Genomic DNA, 14,634 nt, shown 5'->3' with positions numbered 1-14,634 from the left:
TTTGAGTTCATTTGGAAAACAATTATGCTAATATAGGCTGTATACCAGGAAAAATACGAGAAACATTATGATAGCATTGTAGACTGCTGTCTATGATAATGGAGTTATTTCGTAACGTTTGAGTGTTGGTTTTGAAAACATCACAGATTGCTTCAGAATCAAACACACTTAAACCTACACTCAGATTATTCATATCCATTATTTCCACGGACACATTCCTTTTGTGTTCTTTTTGTTTTCGTAACGGTGGATTTTACGAACTAAGTTCTAGTATTCGTGAGCAAAGCTGAGATTTCACTCTTGCTAAGTGGAAGGCAAAATTACAAAGAAATTCTTTATAGTTAAAACCCTAAAGCACCTACTTCATTGATTTTTGAAGAGACAATTATTAATACTTAAATGTCAACGCAACATAACCACCTAACTATACCAAAAACTGTTTTTTTTTCACACGTATCGTGGTTGTATAAATGATTGATATTCCAGTTCTATAGCTATGGGAATAAAATCAAACCATATAATTTTATAAATTCAAATTTATTTTAAAAATTGACATCTTACTACACATTGTAGTCTGCTGTAGAACAAAGAATAATACGCCATAACAATTTTACAAGTTTGTTTACCTAATTATGGTTATCGTTATGAAGGTGGTTTCTTTTAATGTTAATAGAAAATTGTATGGCTGTAAAAGATATTAGATATAGCACTTGATTTTCAAAATTGAATTTGTTCCAAAATTGCTGGACTTGTTTAGGAATCGTTCCTCTTGAACCAATGAGTAGTCCATAATATTCAAATTTTGATATTTTAATAATTGTTACGAGGTTGTCCGGAAATAAAGGGCTCCATTGAGCTCCCGCCGAGCTCGCGTCAAGCTCCCGTCATGCTACCATCGCAATTAGACACAACTATATCAAAACAAAGACCAACGTAATGTTACCTACTTCATTCACCACTATTCCGGCCTCTACTGGAAGTTAACTCTGGAAATGTTATTAAAAAGGGTCGTAAAAGAAAAATAACCTTCCGGTCAAGTATGAATTTTGTAGTTGTGTTTCTGTAGGAAGCCCCATGATGAGACCCATGGTGAGTTCTGCCAGTTGACAGAAGTGCATACAGAAAGGTTATTCGAAGTACTGTAGAAAATGTGCATTAGTAGCCTGGGGAGTGCGTAGAAGATCGTACATATTTGCTAAACGAGGCCGGCATTGAGTGTTCATCAGTTTTCATCGTAACAGTGATTGACTTACAGTTTTGACCGCAGTTCTTGATAGTATTGTAAGGACGTCCCAGTTAGCTCAATTATCTCTCTTCTTCAGGCACACCACGAACTGCATGAAACTTCTCCTAGCTTTGTGCAAATGAGGCTGAAGAACAACAGGAGTCAGCATAGACCATATGAATAACATCGTGTAAATATTTAAGACCCCCTCTGAATTCCTTCACTTCACCATATATAATTTAAAAAATGTTATAACATAAAGCAACGTAATAATCGATCTTTACTAAAATATTAAACCTCGTAAGATCAATCTTAAACTTTGCAAGGGATGACGGATGATGTTCCATAATAACGTGTTGTAAGGGATGAAGTGGAAATGTAGATAAGATACAAGTACATCAATATAGAAAATGTTCATCCAAATCCACAGAGCTGTTTTTGGGATAGAAAATTCATATAAACAACTATGCAAGAATTGCTCCTTAAAGTATAATGGGATCATGTTTAGATAGACAAATCTGGCGAATAATTATGATATTGCAATTTTCAACTTGTTGATGGTGAGTTTAAGCATAGACAAATAGAATTTGTCTATGGTTTAAGCTAAAAATGTTACAAATTGCAACCAAATTAGATGAGCAATTTGACGAAATGTTCCTGATAATACCTAAATGTATGAGCATGTTAAAGATTAAGTAAGTTATCGTATGATACTTTGCAGTGTGCATTTCCGGACATAGTATTTGTGATTATCTACTTTAGTAAATTAAGTAAACTATTTAATGAAATTATGTTTAGGAGCTAGCTAAAAGTTTCCATGAGTAAAATGCTGCCAATAGGTTAATAATTTGGACCATTAACCTAGAAGCAAAGCCTTATTTGATGACCCAACAGCCCAAAACTATCTGGTCTAGAAAGTCATTCCCGTTAATTTGAGACAATCTCCTGATGCTATAAGAATATATTCGAACCGGAACCAAACAAAATGTGTGATACTTTTGTTAAACAAATGTTCAGTCGTAGAAGTAACTCTTGCAGTTAGGTACCATGGGTTCATCACATATAATATGTCATTATCACACCCTGCTAGGAATATGCTCTAAGACTAAGAAATTAGTCCATAAGACGTAGTTTTAATTTTGTACAAGCCACAGTTTTCACATGCAAACACGAAACATAGACTTGTGTTCAACCGCTGCACTGGGAAAATCTATATGGACCAAACCCCCTGTATTTGGTCACAACATAAGGCTAATTCGAGGCAAGTTATCATAGTATACTCTCTTGGATCGTCGGGTTTGCTGCTACTGGGTATTGCTATGTAGCCAGTCTATCTTGAAGCATAAATCTCATCGTATTCATTAACAAACTGTAAGAATTTTTGTATATTTGACTCATACAGTTTTAAAGTGGACAAGCATAGGACAAAATCATCGCAAACCTTTTTATGGCAAGCCTACCAATATATTTCCTGCTTTCGGCTTCTAAACATTCCATTAGCTTTTATGCATAAGTGCTGTAGCCCTTTATGAGAATAATTTCATATAAATACCATTAAACTTATCTTTTACAAGTTCATCCCTGATAATAATGCAGTTTTGATGGATAACAGTATAGCTGGAGCTGGCTTGAGTTAGCGTGCTGTCATAAGGTATTGACATATATAACTGGTCTCTTTTGACTCATAAGCCAGCCGAAGCACCGACTCATCCCTCATCAACATAACCTCAAACCTTGAACAATTAACGGGAACCTTGGACGAGAATGGCGGGAAGGCGGGACTCTGCCTACAGCGTCGTCTGCACTTGTACGGAGGTTAAAGGTCATAGTTCCGCACTTGTGTTCAGAATCTATTGACACAAACCTTCAATGATCGAAGGCTGGGAATCGAATTATAGTCTCAAAGATGGTCACAGTGAATAAATTATTCGAATCCACTCATTAATGTGTATTTAAAATATCGAGTGTGTGGTACCCTATTGCATATATGTTTACAAAGTGTTCATTATGAAAATTCGACCGGAAGTTTTTTTGGTTGGACTATAGTAGGGTACACGAATCACTGGACAAGGGAGGCATTAGGTGTGAGAGCAAAGATAGTCCTTCGGTATGAATTAATCAGTTGTGTAAATCTACAAGGATGTTTCTGTGATATCAGTTATCATAAAAACTCAGACATAAATTTTGAAATACCGTGTATTGAAATTTGGACTTTAAAATTACAGCAATGGGAATCGAATCCTCCACAAGGCACTCGGGAAAGCAGACCATGGCAGAAATCGGACCTCAACTTACTATTGCTAGAAACACAATCGACGATACGATAGTTTCGTAAGAGTTCTATCCACGGATACTTTACACAACACATTGTCTAAGAGCTAGGAATATTCATGGAGAATTACCATGTTTCCACCATTTGGCTGCCTCCTCACCGTCATATTGTTGCGGAATGATGATGGCAAATGGCAGTTCTATCCGGAAGACGACCGCGTTCTTCAGGAGATGTAATAGGCAGGCATATCTATTATAGTTAGAAAATACTGAAATACTAGTAAATAGACCTTCAACCTTAACCTGTTTCGTTTAGATATCTATACACACTAGAATTATTGTGATTATCTTAAGCTGGTGGAGTCTGAGATTTGGATTTAAATTATGACAAAATGTCCGGTATTTAAAATACTGTAACACGTAAGCTACCACGGCTATTTTTGGGGTTTTACCTTCACCACATGAAGAGACGCAACTAGACGGGCAACACTACGGGCTTTAATCTAAATGAAGGATGAGTGTAGAATTGTGGATGGATGTAGCTTTGTTGTTGATTAAAATCATATTTTTCTATCCTTTTAAGTTAAAATTTATCGGTTCAGTGAAAACTCTTGCAGGACTTAAAAATAATGTACAGGAAAAATGATGATTGATGTAAACTGGATGTACAAATAGTACAAATGAATTAATTCAAAAGTGTCTAGATTACTTTTATTATCTGAAGCAGTTTAGTTCAATTATATTATTATTATTACCAATTGAGATGGGGACGCCATTTAGGGGCGTATTTAACCCATATTCATAATTCGCCACCTCCCACTTCATTCTACATATGAAGGATGGGTGTAGAACTAGGAGGATTTTTTAAATCCTCCTAGTTCTACACCCATCCTTCATAATGTAGAATGAAGTGTGGGGTGGTGATCCGTATAGCTTTTTAATGGCTAAAATCAGCTGTTACTTTAGCTAAGATCATTGATTTGAATCTAAATAATCAGAATCAGCTGGGTCTAGTTTCGAAACATCAAAAAACTACTGACTTTTCTTAGGATCGAACCGGCAACCTTTTAATTGTTAACTAAGGTGTTCTTGAATTCAAATTCTTAAGTACTCGATGAACAAACGTTGCAGAATAAACCAGTGACATAAAACTCTTGCAAGACTATACCCAAAAAGATTGTCTCGAATTGTCTGAATACATGGTGGGAAAAGGGAAAATCCCTTTAGGGGTTAGACCAATATTGCCTATGTCTATACCCTACTTTCTTAGTATCATTTTGGAAAATCTAATCCCGTGAAGCCTTTATCTGACGCAGCTAAATACAAGGAATCCTTCACTATCACTCGGTCAAGGGACCACCGCGGAATGCAGATTCCTGAATCACCGCCTACTTGTGACCGGTTCGAATCCTTTGACGACATTTCACCTTCACTGACATTCTCGGACATTTATAGGGGAATTCACTAATTTGCTGAATTATGCATGAAACTTGGAAAGATGAGTTTTGATATTTTTGGTTGATATTCCCTGTTTGTGGTTGTTCTTGTTTCGCCATAGCAGAAAGTAAATTTGTCATGACTTGATGTAGTCATTTTTATGTTTTCCTTTGTTATACTCCAAACCTGTTTCTGAGGGGTCTAAATTTGTATGTTTGGATTAACGAAGACTGCTGATAAAAACTTTACCTATTTCGCTTTTAGTCATAAGAATGCTCCAAAAAATAAATTACAGTATGTACCTAGTGTTGATTTGGTGATGGGGCGATGTTCAAAAACATGTTTGTGTATTTTTAGGGTAGAATTTACCATACGTGCTTTATACTTTGGTTAGAATAACAGAATGCAGACAATAGATCATAAGTAAATATAATGATTTTAAAACTGTTTCAATCAAAATAATTGTATTGTAAACAACAGACAAGCTTTTCAAATAGACCGCACGGAGCTAGACCTCAAATTGCCATAGATGATATATTTCCAAGATGTATGTTTAATCTTAGTCGGTAGCTGTAGATGTTACACTAAGGTAAGAAGTACAGTTGCAGTATCTGTAGTCAACGATGTTACATAGCTGGCTTGTAGTTCTGTGAACAATTAGTAAATTGTACATGTTCAAACTGCACCCGCTGCAGCCTGCAGCTGGGAAGCAGGTTAACTACCAACAACTGGAGTCACCTTAGCCTCGTTTTATAATTCTTATTAATTTAACTGCTGTGAAATACAATAGCTTATTACCTGTATACTTTGTAATATCTATATTGAAATGATACGCACCTAATAAAGTGTTCAACGATACTAGTTTACACGTATGTTTTATTCATTATTACTTCTATCTTAGTCCTAAAATTTAATTTTTTGTTAAACTATTTCAATGTTTCATTGTTTTCATATACCTTTTGTTTAAATATTTCTGTTTTAAAAGGAAGTTCGACCCGCCAACATGCCCCAATTAAGATAACCTCGATAGTAAAACGAAACCTTCAATTCCCCTCAGATTCTTCACCATCGTCAGTCACTAGTCTGTTATACACTGTAAATTGTGGGCCATGATGCTCCCCGTCATTCTCTTACTCTCTTATTAAATAAATACTTACTCTAACAACCAGCTTTAGGGCAAAAAGTGAACAAAAAATACTGCGAGACTAAGATAATTATTATGGTAATACTAAGACGACGAAGTCCTCCTAGTTACCACCCTGTCTGGTTATATCGCAGCACTAGTCTTCTTATACTGAAGGGTGGCCTGCTCTTCAAGGTAAAAATATTGTAAATTCAAAACACCTATGAACAGATTATAAAGAAGGCAGAATGAACTGAAATAAGATGTATGAAGAAAGTGTTACTATGAAAAACTAAATTCAAAAAAATTATTATAAAATGTGCATTAAACCTAAAGAGGATTTAACCAAGAACAGTAAGTGATTCCTTTAATGTGTAAACAAAATTCACCAATACAAAATAGGCTACAGTCCGCCTATTAAAAAATTAATTTTATTTTTCTTATCTCTATTTTAGCCATTAAACTAATTCATTTTTAAAACAATAATCAACATTTCATGACATTATAAATTGGTCGGGTAATCGTCCTGTAATCCAGCTACTAGGAGGTTACGAATTGTGGATATTTATAGGCATGTGCTGTGGATGCCATAAACCCTGGTGTGGATTAACGTCCGCACGAGTGAGTACTACAGCTATCCGCAGTAATATCCTGAAAATTATACCAATTCGTATAAATCAAGGGAAAAATGTGGTTCGGATTCCACTATAAACTGTAGCTCCCTTAGTTGCCATTAGCTATATGGGCTAACAGCTTAACAGCTTAACAGCTGTGTCTAAGGAATAAGTCGGCTTTAGTCACTAACAAGACTACAAGTTCGCGCCACTCATCCTACACTCACATTTAATCGTTGAAATTAGCTCAATACTTACGGAGAGGGGTCAATAAGACATAGTTTACAAATCAATGGAAACGCCGACGGGCACTTAGTATAGATAGAAAATTGTATAGTGTCTAGCGGGCTGCGCACGCGCTTAGAACCCTTCCCATAGCTGTTGTTATCGTGTACAATCATTACATCTCAAATTGCTGTTAGATATCATATAATATACATACCATGGGACCTAGTGTTGATCGTGGGTTTTAATTTGTTTGGAGGTAAAAAAATAGTACGTACAAATGATTTACAACAGATTTGGTTTCATTACGAACAATAATGCTATTAAATACAGTCTAAAATATGTAATACTAGCTGGCCCGACAGACGTCGTCCTGTCCTGATGTGGTTTTATGTCAATGCTCGTTCATTTTCAAGATGAGCTCGTTCGCATGGCTCAATCACGTCCTGGTTGAAGTTCGTTTGCTACGCTTACTCACCTTTAGTACTCACCTTCAGGTTAGCTCGTTCGCTACGCTAACTCGCCTCCAGGTTGAAGTTCGTTTGCTACGCTTACTCACTTTTGGTTGCAAATTAGCTGTTGTCATAAATATAAAAAAACAATAGTGCTGCACCCTGTTGGTAAACCTATAAAATTTTTAATGCTATTGAACATCACAGAATCAAATTGTTTAGTTGAACCAGCTGTTAAGCTTCTTTAATTCCATTTAAATATGAGTACTCATAAGGTTAACATGGGAAACCCCAGAGCCACTGGGGCGGAGCCCTTTTGACGGGTCTGCACCAAACTTCACACAAACCATCCTTGAATAATGCTCAATAATGCCTGAAAGTTTCATTACAATCTGTCTACCGGTTTTGGAGTCCATAAAGGACAAACAAACAAACAAGCATACATTGGATTTTATATACAGGGTTAGTAAAAAGTGTGGAGACCACCTGTTATTTTTTTAATGGCCCATACTAGAACAAATAAACTCGGCACACCTTTATGACATGTTATGAAGTACTTTTTGGGCATAACCGTCACTTTGTGTACATCCCGAAAATGGGGGATTTCGGGGGAAACTCAAAAATTTCAAATACAAAGACCCATTGAGTGACCCCTCATTTTGAAGGTCCTGGTGAAAGAAAACCAACAACGCAAACTAGAGGTCTTTATCCCAATCCAGTAAAAAATGGCAGCCTATTGAAATTCTCAGAAGTTAAATTTAACTTACAGCTTTCCAAGTCTGGAGACCCCCTGTAAATTTTGTAGCGGCTTACACTAGGAAAACTAAACTCTACACACCTTTTTGGCATGTTATGAAGTACTTTTAAGCCTAATAGCCACTTGCTTACCAAACCCAAAATGGGGGATTTTGGGGGAAACTCAAAAGTTTTAAATGATAAGCCCTATCGAGTGACCCTTCATTTTGAAGGTCCTGATAAAAGAAAACTAACAACGCAAACTAGAGGTTTCTATCTCAATCCAGTAAAAAATGGAAGCTGGTTGAAATCTTTAGAAATCGGAAATAGCTTGCAATTTTATATTCAATTGGCTGCCATATTTTACTGTGTTAAGATAGAGACCTATAGTTTGCGTTGTTAGTTTTCTTTTATTATGACCTTCAAAATGAGGGGTCACTCGATGGGGCTTATCATTTAAAATGTTTGAGTTTCCCCCAAAATCCCCCATTTTGGGTTTGAGAACTTATGAGAATTTCAATTGGCTGCAATTTTTTACTGAACTGAGCTAGAGACCTCTAATTTGCGTTGATGGTTTTCTTTTACTAGGACCTTCAAAATTAGGGGTCAATCGATGGGTCTTTGTATTTGAAACTTTTGAGTTTCCCCCCAAAATCCCCCATTTTGGGGATGAACACCAAGTGGCGGTTATGCCCAAAAAGTACTTCTTAACATGCCATAATGGTGTGCCGAGTTTGGTTTTTCTATTATGGGCCGTTAAAAAAATAACAGGGGGTCTCCACACTTTTTTCTAACCCCTGTATATAGACAACAAAATAGTAAATAATGTTATCATGCTCAAGTGCTATTTATACATGATTTTGTTCACAATCTTGTCATTTTAAGTCATTTAAAACTAGTACTCTCACTTCGCGCTATGACTTGAAGTATACTCACCCCTCGCCTTTTGAATCACCACGACGCTAGCAGGCCTTACATCTGTAGTGTAGTATATAAACCATGGTAATATATTCACTATGGAAGCACATATAGTAGTCCGAAGGCTCCTCGTGTTTCATCCCTGCACAGTTTTAGTTTATGCAGCCATGTCGTGTCGCCTAGTAGCAGCTGACGTAACCTTTACTCCAGTTAGTTGTTAGTGGAAGATAAGTCTGTAGAGGTCGAGCGTGACGGATTCTCTGCAACTTCTGCGTTTTGAAAGTAGAATTATTGTAATCCTGGGATCCATGAGAACAGGAGTAAAATGCTCTCAGTTGGTTGAGTTACCTTGTAAGTTCTGATATTTCGTTCGTTCTTACACCTTCCGAAGTGCAGTACAACTATTGTTTTGTCGTTAGTATGTTATGTATAATTCACTTTGAATAGTCCAAGTAGAATGATTTACAATGAGATTTCTTCTTACGCTCTTCAAAGTCAATGATAAAACTTACCTATGCCGTAAAATAAAAGCTATCGGACTTTTAACACTTATAAACGTTGCTACATGACTATAAACTGCCAATGGTGGATACACTGTGAACAATGTGATGTGCATTGTACGTCGTGCTAGCTTTCCTTCCGGACATAATGTCAAGGATTTTCAAAGATAATTACAACACTTCACACGTGTTTGTGGATTAAAACATGATGACCTTCAACTTAACATTCTGTGGCTTTGTACCGAATATTGGTGATTTTTTTATATCATAATAACATGTGATTACGAGAAACCAAACAGATGTATCAATACGAATGGTTTTTATGACAGCTGATGTCAATGACACAAAAAGTATAGTTTCCCAAGTCGTATGTTTAGTTGTTTAGATAGTGGGGAGGCGAATGGCCAAAATTCCAAAGTTGGCTCACCCCGAAAGGTTACCGGTGAACACTATGCTAGATGATATTGTATAGTAGTAGAGATGATATTTTGACCGGTGTTCACTCTGTATAAGTGGGACTCTCTTTTCTGGACGCCATTTTCCAAAATGGCGGATGTCACTGTTTGATCTTTGTATAACTCGAGCTAAAATGAACCGATTTTGATGAAATTTGGTATAAACGTTTAAACTTACATTCATTCGAACGGGTTCACGAACCAGCATGATCTGATCATGGAAGCGGTGGTTTATGGTGGTTTTATGGGGTAAAGATGGGATTTTCTTATCTTTGCCCCAAAGTACAAAATTTTCCTATTTTTCTCTAAACCATTTTAAAGAACTTAAAAAAACAAATAATTTAGTATATTAATGTATTTTTGTACCCTTATTGGTTACGGAGAAAATTCAAAAAAGTGTTAATTTAAAATTCCCATGTTATTCTTATGGATGATATCGTCAACTCTTGTAGTTTGCTTGCTTATGGATATATTTTGATCATACTTGGTAAACTTATTTATTTAAACTAAGATATTAATATTCTACTAACATTCACGCTTTATTAGCCTCCCTGTAACAGCAAACCTAGGTACTCGTTAAACCTAATGTTATTTAAATTGAATTAATTTAAAAACGAATCAGGTAATTGGAAATCCACTTAGTCTGCAGGTTCGCTGTGACGGGGGTATTTTATTCTTGACATTTCTTCCTATACCTAGTGGTTCAGGAGATATAAGCAGTTAAAGCTGGGGTTTCCTCCATGTTAATTAGATTGATCCGTTTTAACTGTCACCCTAATGTATCCCGTTGGGCCTTCGCACTTTTCTATATACACAATTTATCTTCTATTTTTAAAATAATGGACCTCAATACAATGAGACATTAAATTAACTTTTATTTAATTATTATCAGTTATTACAATAATATTTCTTTAAGCATAAATTCTTTACTGTTTGTATTTAACTTTATTCTATCGTGCTTAGTTTTGTAAAAATTTCGGAATGAACAGAGCGGCAAATCCTCATTTGAAGGGTTCGGCGGGTACTAGCCACCCGCGGCTGTCGTAGCATCGCATTCGTACTGAAGTCCAGTCATAACCATCGACATATAAAACTAACTAATGTTATAGTTTTATACATCGATGGTCATAACTAAGCTTATACCCCTCTGATATGATATTCCTTCTACTTTCACGTAATTAGAAGAATTGTTACAGCCAACAGAACCGCATGTTGACATTTTTATATCAGGTTAATTTACTACAATCCAATTCGTTTTACACTAACACAGTGCAGTCTCTACAACTCAAATTAAATGGTGTAGCCTAATACAGAAACTAATTTTATATCGGTTTTAATAATTTTCTTGTAGTTTATTATTAATGTATATGATTTATTCATGCTGTAATTTATATGCCAAGCCCTTAACAAACACATCTTCATTTAAAAAGGTTGTCGTGTGATACTTCAGAGTAATCTTTGGACTACTACAGGCATATGTAATGTTAGCATAGGTCGGTAGCTTCATGTACAAATTTACCGAAACAAAAATTAACTAAAAGATTTCCAAATATGCATTTTAGTACAATTTGACCCACACATTTATTTTTTGAAAAATAAATTGGACCAACATTGTACAACGGGTTGTTTGTTGCCTATCCACCAGTATGGTGTAAAACGTTCTCAAAGGCAATATCCAATAAATCTTATCTATCGATTTCGGTACATTGTAGTCAAGAATGTACTGTAAATCAGGCTGAGGTAGACTTGTCAAGGCTATTACGTAGAATTGTCAAGATTAAGAACAATTTAGGGCTTGTATGTTGAGCCATTTTCTATAGAGAGAGTGAAAAGCATAAATAAGAGAAGCAAATGGTAAGTAAGGAAAAAAGAGATGGCAATTGCTTATAACGATGGGTTAAATTCATGAGGTTTATTGATCAATAACATTTACTCATGTTTTTATTTTGTAATCTATAATATTATTTTATAAAAAAATGTATATTTGTAAATAAGGTTATTTGTTTATATCAATTCTCACTCCGCTCAATTGGCAGACAAGAGGCCGCATACCAAGTATTTTAACGCATCGGGCGAATCTGAGATGTGCCTGATAGTCTAGATTTGTTATTATACAGTATGTCAAGTCAAAAGTGTAACGAAATAGAACAGGAAATACATTAGGATTAGGTTGACAGTTAAAACGGATCAATCTAATTAACATGGAGGAAACCCGAACTTTAACTGCTTATATCTCCTGAACCACTAGGTATAGGAAGAAATGTCAAGAATAAAATACCCCCGTCACAGCGAACCTGCAGACTAAGTGGATTTCCAATTGCCTGATTCGTTTTTAAATTAATTCAATTTAAATAACATTAGGTTCAACGAGTACCTAGGTTTGCTGTTACAGGGAGGCTAATAAAGCGTGAATGTTAGTAGAATATTAATATCTTAGTATAAATAAATAAGTTTACCAAGTATGATCAAAATATATCCATAAACAAGCAAACTACAAGAGTTGACGATATCATCCATAAGAATAACATGGGAATTTTAAATTAACACTTTTTTGAATTTTCTCCGTAACCAATAAGGGTACAAAAATACATTAATATACTAAATTATTTGTTTTTTTAAGTTCTTTAAAATGGTTTAGAGAAAAATAGGAAAATTTTGTACTTTGGGGTAAAGAATAAGAAAATCCCATCTTTACCCCATAAAACCCCCCATAAAACCTCCATAAACCCCCGCTCCCATGATCAGATCATGCTGGTTCGTGAACCCGTTCGAATGAATGTAAGTTTAAACGTTTATACCAAATTTCATCAAAATCGGTTCATTTTAGCTCGAGTTATACAAAGATCAAACAGTGACATCCGCCATTTTGGAAAATGGCGTCCAGAAAACAGAGTCCCACTCATACAGAGTGAACACCGGTCAAAATATCATCTCTACTACTATACAATATCATCTAGCATAGTGTTCACCGGTTACCTTTCGGGGTGAGCCAACTTTGTTATTTTACATATTTTACTAAATTTGCCTCCCCACTAAGAGGGAGAGAAAGGTGTTCAGGTGATCCATACCTCTCAATCTTCTAAATATATAAAAGGCAAAGCCCTCACTGACTCTCTCACTCACTCATCACTAATTCTCCCACTTCCCATTTACCTAGGAGGCTAAAATTCGGTACACCGATTCTTTGGGCATTAAATAGGAAGACTAAGTAGTTTTTATTCTGATCGGGCTTTCGGGCTCCGTCCCAGTGGCTATGGAGTTTCCCATGTTAACCTTATGATTTTTCATATTTAAAAGGAATTAATTAATCTTTACAGCTGTTTCATTTAAACAAGTTGGTTCTGTTCTATGATGTTCAATAGCATTAATGTTACAAGGATTACCAACAAGGTGCAGCACTATTATTTTTTTTTAATTTATTACAACAGCTAATTTGCAACGAAAAGGTGAGTGAGCGTAGTTAACGAACTTTAACCTGGATGGGCGAGTTAGCGTAGCGAACGAGCTAACCTGAAGGCAAGTGAGCCCAGCGAACGAGCTCCAACCTAAAGGTGAGTGAGCGTAGCGAACGAACTTCAACGAGGACGTGATTGAGCCATGCGAATACTTATGAAGTTAAACGTGGCAAAGCCCGTGGGTACAGCTAGTCCATATATAAATCTAATAAGGATCACGAACTTTTGAGAAAACTGTAAGCCGCACACCTATGAACCACATACTTAAATGAAATTAAAATTAAAGACAATTTGGAAGTCGTTTTGAGAGGTTATCCTTGCAAGAAAAGTATGTTTGAAATATAGGTAACGAAAAATATAGTTTACCACAAGAAGGGCAAAAAGTGTCTGTTCAACCCTCGCCCATTTTCCGAACACGGCTTCGAAACTTGAGTTTCGGTCGAAAGAGTCATTTTACGCCCTATTGATGAAATATTTATATTTTGTGTGATTTAATTTTTCTGATTGTCTAAAAATGTTTGGCTTGGTTATGAACTTAACCTAACCTAACCTGTTAGTGTTGGGATATTCGTACCTCAAAGTATTACCGTAAGACATGTGCAATTTAAAAAGGACGTAGGTTATTCCAAGTACACCGACCCTTGTAACCTACTAAGGATATCAAAAATGGTTTGTACCAACTGTTGCAGGCACCTTCCTAAATATTATTATCATTAGGGGTTATGGGTTATTTATACGAATAAGTGATGTGTCCTTCCTAACAAGAGGCTCCTAGAGTGCGGCGCTCTCAACCCACGGTGCTGTCTGCAATCTTTGAAAATTGTATAAAGTGCTTTTCCACTCTATTGGGTTTACCTAGAAATCCATCCACCTAGCTTCAGAGGCAACATTGTATTTATCTACGTGCTACCTCATCTATCCCACCCCTTCAGGTGACGAGGACCACACGCCTGGTCTTGAACATCTCCTTTCACACGACCGACCCTGGCCATGAGGTCAGTCCGTCACGTCATCCTATGTAGATCCGGATTTGCCGATCTTTCCATCTTGGGATATCGGAGTTCTGGGTGTAACCCATCAAGATCGCCAAATAAAACTTTTAGCTATCAGGATTACATTATTTCACAACAAATTTGTGGCGTATGGTGTGAGTTGAAGGAAATGGTGCATTGATTTAGGTGTACCAGGGAAGTTAAAACTAGATGTAATTACAGTTTGTAACCA

The sequence above is a fragment of the Macrosteles quadrilineatus genome, unplaced genomic scaffold, assembly GCF_028750875.1.
Source record: "Macrosteles quadrilineatus isolate MER2022 unplaced genomic scaffold, UCM_ALF_1.0 Scaffold_8__2_contigs__length_117827958, whole genome shotgun sequence".
NCBI lineage: Eukaryota > Metazoa > Arthropoda > Insecta > Hemiptera > Cicadellidae > Macrosteles > Macrosteles quadrilineatus.
The sequence above is the reverse complement of the archived record's forward strand: the minus strand, read 5'-3'. Positions refer to the sequence as shown.